This window comes from Thunnus maccoyii, chromosome 18 (assembly GCF_910596095.1).
Source record: "Thunnus maccoyii chromosome 18, fThuMac1.1, whole genome shotgun sequence".
In the NCBI taxonomy this organism is placed as follows: domain Eukaryota; kingdom Metazoa; phylum Chordata; class Actinopteri; order Scombriformes; family Scombridae; genus Thunnus; species Thunnus maccoyii.
The window spans coordinates 27,184,966-27,191,416 of NC_056550.1; positions in this window are offsets into that span (position 1 = coordinate 27,184,966).

The following is a 6,451-nucleotide window of genomic DNA, read 5'->3' on the forward strand; positions in this document are numbered from 1 at the left end:
GTCTGAGGCTGCCAGGCACACTGGCAGAATGAAGTTGTTGAAAGTAACCGGTGAGGAGAGCTTCAGGAGGGAGATGTCGTTGTCAAAAGTGCTAGGGTTGTAGCTGGGATGATTGATGATCTGAGAGACTGTCCGAGACACCGTATTGGGGTTGGACCCCTCTTGACTCTGGAGACCGTGGAGCACAGCCAAACCCAATGTGCTGGTGCTGAAGATCAGAAGAGAAACAAAGCAGTGCAGAGACATGAAGAGTAGGGCTGCAGTCAAGACCACTTCAGTCAAGCAGATACAAATCCATTTAAGACCATGTCGCAACAGGGAGATATAATTCCCATGTTTTTCACGTTATAACAACATATTTTCATGTTATTACAACATACAAACTTATCACATTATAACAATATACTATTTATCTTGTTATAACGTGAAATGTTTCATGTTCTAACAAGATAAATAGTATATTGTTATAACAAGAAAAGTTTCTTGTTATAATGTGAAAAGTTTGTATGTCATAATAAAGTGAAAATATCTTGTTATTATGTGTAAAATATCTTGTCATAACAATAAAATTTCACGTTATAACATGATACTGATCCATTTACTTTTCTGGTGTGGCAGCATAGGCTTCTGTAAAAATAACACATTGTGTGCTTGTAATCCTTAGTTCAACCAAAGATTTTTCTTCTGAACCTCTCGTATTGTTTTATTTGAATAACTGTTGGGGGCCTGATTAAGTAAAACTCCCGAGAATTTCTCAAGACAAAGATAGAAAAAAGGTGTCCTGTACTGTCAATCAGGACAGGAAAGAGACCCCTCAGATTCATCCTGCGACCCCTTGGAGGGGTCTCATGGCATGTTGTTTTCCATCACAGCTCTAGTCTAACTGCTCACCTTTCGAAGCAGTGAGCAGCCGTCAGCACCCATTCTTTGTTAATGAGGGATCCTCCGCAGAAGTGAAATCCAAATCTTTGCAGACTGACCTGCCAGGGCCAGCTGCCCTCAGAGGCCACCTGTCCTCCAACAATCCTGGTGTTGAGCGCAGGCCGACCGCACACTACAGAGAGGCGGATGATAAAAACACAGAGTGAGCAATGCTCGGCCCTCCCTGAATTACCACTGCGGTTTCTGTTTGCAGGATTATAACATTCATCTGTGGGTTGAAGATTAAGATCCTGGGAGTCTGCTGGGAGGCTCTCAAGATAACAGAGGTGAAAGTATAATCTTGTTTCAGCAATAGTCTAGATGTTTCTTAGATGTTTCTTTCTTCTTCTACTTGTTCTCTTAAATGATGGGTTAAGGTTAGGGTCAGAATCAGATCAATCAGAAGCCCAACTGAACAGTGAAACATGTTTTTTTTACAGCAAATATGAACAACAATGAAACTTTCATTTCTATCCAACAACAAGTTTAAAATGTCACAGCTGACAGGGGGAAGGGAAGTAAACAAGTGGAAACTTTGACTTACCATTTAGTTGTGAGTGAGACTCTGAAAAACAGACAACAAACAGCTCTTGAAACAACAATTCAGCATTTATATTCACTGATACTTTGTGATATATTGACAGATGATATGCCAATGAGGGGATGTTTGTAATAATCACAATATTGACTACTAAACTGTAGTTTAAATGCCCTCTAGTGTGCCCCTAGGTGTGATAAAACATGATGCCATGATGAGTGCCCTTTCAATTAATATATACATGGTGAAGTGCCCTTCCAGTGAAGAACATGAGATACTTTGTTGATAAGATGCCCTTATGATGGAGTAAACTGGCTATTATAGTAGAAATTCATGTATGCTGACCACCAGGAAAATAAAAAACCCTTAAAAACATGTTGTAGGTGTTGTAGCTGACATTGTTCCATTCAGTTGGCCGTAATACAGTACTACTCACTAGTTTGCTCAGCTACACCCCCTTTCTTTGGTTCTGTTGTCTTTGGGTCAGTGCAGTCTGAGCTGCTCAAGACCCAGCTTACAAACAGATGTGGAGAGGGAAGGTTCTCTGTTCTTCTGCTGTTGTCCATTGAGAGGGATGTCCAAATGGACTATAACAAAGTTATTGATGAAATAAATGAAATAAACATCAGAGATGCCTGGCCACAAGCAGGTACTGCAGGTGCTACTTACTATGGTGCGACAACCAGTTCCTCCTCTTGACAGTATTGTTAGTAGGGTGATCGGAATATTGTTGGGAACCCTTCTGCATCTTCAGCAGGTATCTCAGGGTCGTTTCGCCCCTTAGTCTGTATGACTCGTCTTAGTGGAGCAGCGAAGACTGACTAGCCTTCACCTGCAGAAGGGTTCGCAACTACAGTCAACTACTCTCATCAGCCACAACCACTTTGAGCTGGTCTCAGCTGCCACAGCAATCTCCTTAGTGGCTTTCCCTAGTTGTTTGGGTTCCAAACCGATCTTCTGCAAGAAAAAGCGTACTGATGTTGCTGGGAAACCACGGCAGCCGACGTCCATGGGGAATATGGCTGCATGGCATCCTTTGACAAGAGCCTTGTCAATCATATCCTTTCTTCAGTTTGTGAGGGATGGTTAGCCTGTCCTCCCAGGGCACTGTGAGTTCAGCTACTAAGATGGTTTTTGTGCTCCTGGATAACAAAACCATGTCTGGTCTTAGTGAGGTTGCTGCCACCTCCTGCAGGTAGACAAGTTTCTTGTTCAGGTCCACATCTCCCAGTCTGATGCCCAATGCAAAATGGAGAGAGGGTTCTTGGCAGTTGTTCTTGCCCTAGGAGCCTTGTGATCTTCCCTTTGGAAGTTAATAACTTCAGTTGGTGATAGCTGGTGTTTGTCAGCTTTGACCCTCTGCAGGTCTGTCCATTTGGCAATTTCTGTAAGGACCTTGCTGTGCCTCCACCTGTATCGACCTTCTCCCAGTGCTTTAGGGCATAAAGATGGCTGCTCCACATTGCTTATGGGATGGGTCTTACACTTTACACAGATCTTAAGGTTGTTTGGGGTTGGCAAGAGGTCGGCCACAGCACACAGGAGGATGGTCACCTTGCCCTGATCGGTATCCCGGAGTTCCATCCAGGACAGTGATCACTCAAAAGTCTGATCCCACTGCATCCACTGTTCCTGTCTGAAGAGCCCTGCCAATATCATGTGGTGTTCCTCTTCTGCTGCCTCTCAGACCCTCTACACCATGAGTCCTCTCTTGCCTTTGGTGTTGGCCTTGCTCCATCACTTGGTGTTGTAGTTTCCAAGTCCTAGCCGTCCTTAACAGACCACCTCAACGATCTCTTGGGGTTTCCATTGGGCTTCTGCTTCTCTCACTGCTTGCTGGGACTTCCACTTTCTGCCACACTTGATGGTCTTGTTGGCATGTCTGACTTTCCCATCCTCAGACAGCAGTGGTGTGCTGACTACTCTTGCCTTGGTGGCTTTAAAATCTTCCACCACCTATGAAACTGGTAAGCGGAGCTTGGCGGTCTTGCTGTACAGGTTGATTGAGCTGAAAGCTTGGGGGGCACTCAGCCACCTCCGAACAAATTTGCTGCACAGTCTCTCCATTGTGTACACTTGAGTCATGGGAAAGTCATATAACAGGAATTGCCATTGCAGTCTGATTAAGATGTCATACTGGAAACACCATATCTTGAACCTTCCAAGCAGCTGGTTGTTGTCAATCGCCTTGAGCCAGGTGTTTAGTTGAGCCATAGTGTCTTTGAGGTTGACACTGTCCTTCAGTGTGGTCATCTTCCCTTTCAGATACTGGGGCCCCTAGATTTTCCTGGGTTGAACTGCATCTGTGAACATGCCCCCATCTTCTACAGTGAACTTAAGACCCACTGTGTTCCTTGGATCGATGGGGTCATTACAGTAATATCATCCATGAAGGCTCTGCAGACCGGATGTCTTGTATCATCATCCACATTTGGTACCCTACACTGCATTCCTCCCACCTTCAGTAGTAGGTTCATGGCAGCCACAAACAGAACGACAGATAATGTGCATCCTGCCATGATGCCCTTCTTGAGCCTCTGCCATTTGGTGGTGAAACTTCCCATGGTGAAACTCATCTTCAGCGAATCCATGTGTGACATCACAAGCTTAACTACTCCTGATGGTACTTGGTACTGCTCTAATGCATACTGGATCAGCTTGTGGGGTAGATTTGGGTAGGCTTTGGCGAGATCTAGCCATACAAGGGAGAGTGCAATTTACAAACTCATGGCCAAAAGAATTCTCCTTTTATCTCACCAACCTTGCTTCTCGCTTCCCTGACAAGACGGCTCAGAACAGCTAATTCTCAAAATGTTAATAGTTCCTTGTTTTTACTACAGATGTGTTTGAAATAGTGAAATAAACATTTAAAATGTTACCCATTCCCTGTGTTTTATTTCAGAGATGTTTGCTAAATAAATGTTTACAAAGTAAATCCTTTTTAAATACAGAGGCGTTGTTTTCCTTATGTAGATTCTCAGTCAATGTTCATCTTAATTGGAGATGTTTTACCAAACATGCATCGTTCGTCTCTGCTGATGGGACCCACTGAATGTATCAGGTGTCCTTTATATGTTTTCTCCCCTGCCTTTCAGTCCACCACTGGGAAGGTTTATAAACTTTTATACCATTTCCCAGAGCTATTTGTTGTTGGTAAAATGTCTGGAATAAAGTTTGGTCTTTGTCTCAAAGAATTTTTGTCACTAATAAAATTTAATAAAAGTTGTGCATCTTTCCAAACAGTATTCAAAGGATTCAAGCAGGATGTTTAAGACCTTCATACTGATGATGTTTTTTATTCATTTTTGGGGTTTTTTTTGGCTGTGATTATACCAAGAACCAAAATAAATGAGATTATACTGGAAGAGGGAGGACACTTTTTTGTGATTAATCTAATTTTTGTCTCCAGCGCAACACTATAACCATAACATTTCTGTTTTTATCTGTTTTCATGAATGATGTCAAAAACATACTGAACATTGCAAACTGTATTAAACTGTTAAAAATGTAATTAAGGTGATAGTGCTATTAATATGAGGGCAGTATTGGCAAGATTTAGTCATCAATTGACACAGCGTGTTAGTTTGATGGAACAAATAACTAAAAAATACAGGAAAGTCTTCTTTGAACAAAAAAGATTTTAAAACTGTATGTCTTCTCTTTTCTTAAATTTCTCTGTTCATTTTTGCTCTTGCATCACTTATTTTTCTTAATTTGAATATTTATTTGCATATTTAACTATTAACTATTTTTTGCATATCTTTTATCTTTAATTACCTGTATGTGCAGTTGTCTATCTTCCCCCTTGACAGTACGATCTACTGTTGTTACCTAATAAAATTATAATCAAAGTTCATTTGGCGGAAGACAAATAATCAGAGAGGGAAAAGTGCCAGTGGAGCCACGCCCAAAGTTCAGTTGTTAGACTTACAGTACATATGAGGTTTATTAATGAACATATAAGCTACAGGGGTTTTTCAGTGTTAAAATTGGAATCGAAAATGTGTTTCATTTAAGTAAACATGCAGTTAAACAAACAAACAAAAATGGTTTAGTCCGAAATTCAGAAGAGAGTGACAGAACCTGCAGAGTCAGCACATTTTTGACGGTTAAAAATGCACAAAAAGTGTAATTACTGTCTTTTAAAAAAGAAAAACAATTATCAGTGAATCAGCGGATGAGTCAATAAAGAAAATAATCATAAATTGTAGCCCTACACTGGAGACCAGGGTCTGTGTCCTGAGTCCTGCGTGTGTTTGAATTTAGACAACAAAAGCAAATGCTAGTGAAAAATGGTGGCTTTTAGTTAAATGTTAATAAACGCGTCGTGTCTTGTGCTTCATGTCATTACTGTTTTAAACAAAGACCATGATCTTTCTCTGACCTTAACCAAGTGCTGCTGCCAGTGTCCATCCATTAAACATGTAATCCTAAGTGTTCATCAAAGAAATTTAAAAACTGGATAACGTAAAAAGTAAACCGTCATTACGTCAAAAAAAAACCCAAATTCCTAGATTCTCCAGAACCTCAGGACATGAATACAGTATAAGAGTTTGATTTATAGGGACTTTTTATAGTCCGTGACAGGATGAATGACAGCTATTTGCTAAGCAAATAAGCTAAGCTGAAGCATGAGCTGCGGCTTCCCTCACATCATTATCTGCTTTAAATAGTATGTTATCATTTCATCTTTTAGCCCTCAGAACAGAGTTCAGTACAAAATAATTTCAGTTTGTTGTTTTTGTCCTCTAGAAATATTTTATCTTCAAAATGTTTGGACTTCTGCCCTGATTTGATCAATTTTTTATTGTGAAGCATTAACATCCAGTGGTGGAAAGTAGTTAAATACACTTACTCAAATACTGTACTTTAACCTTTTTTTTTACTTTGTACTTTTTCTCCACTCCAATTCAGATGTAAATGTTGTACTTTTTACTGCACTACATTTAATTCACAGTTATAGTTACTGGCTACTTTTCAGGTCAGTATTTT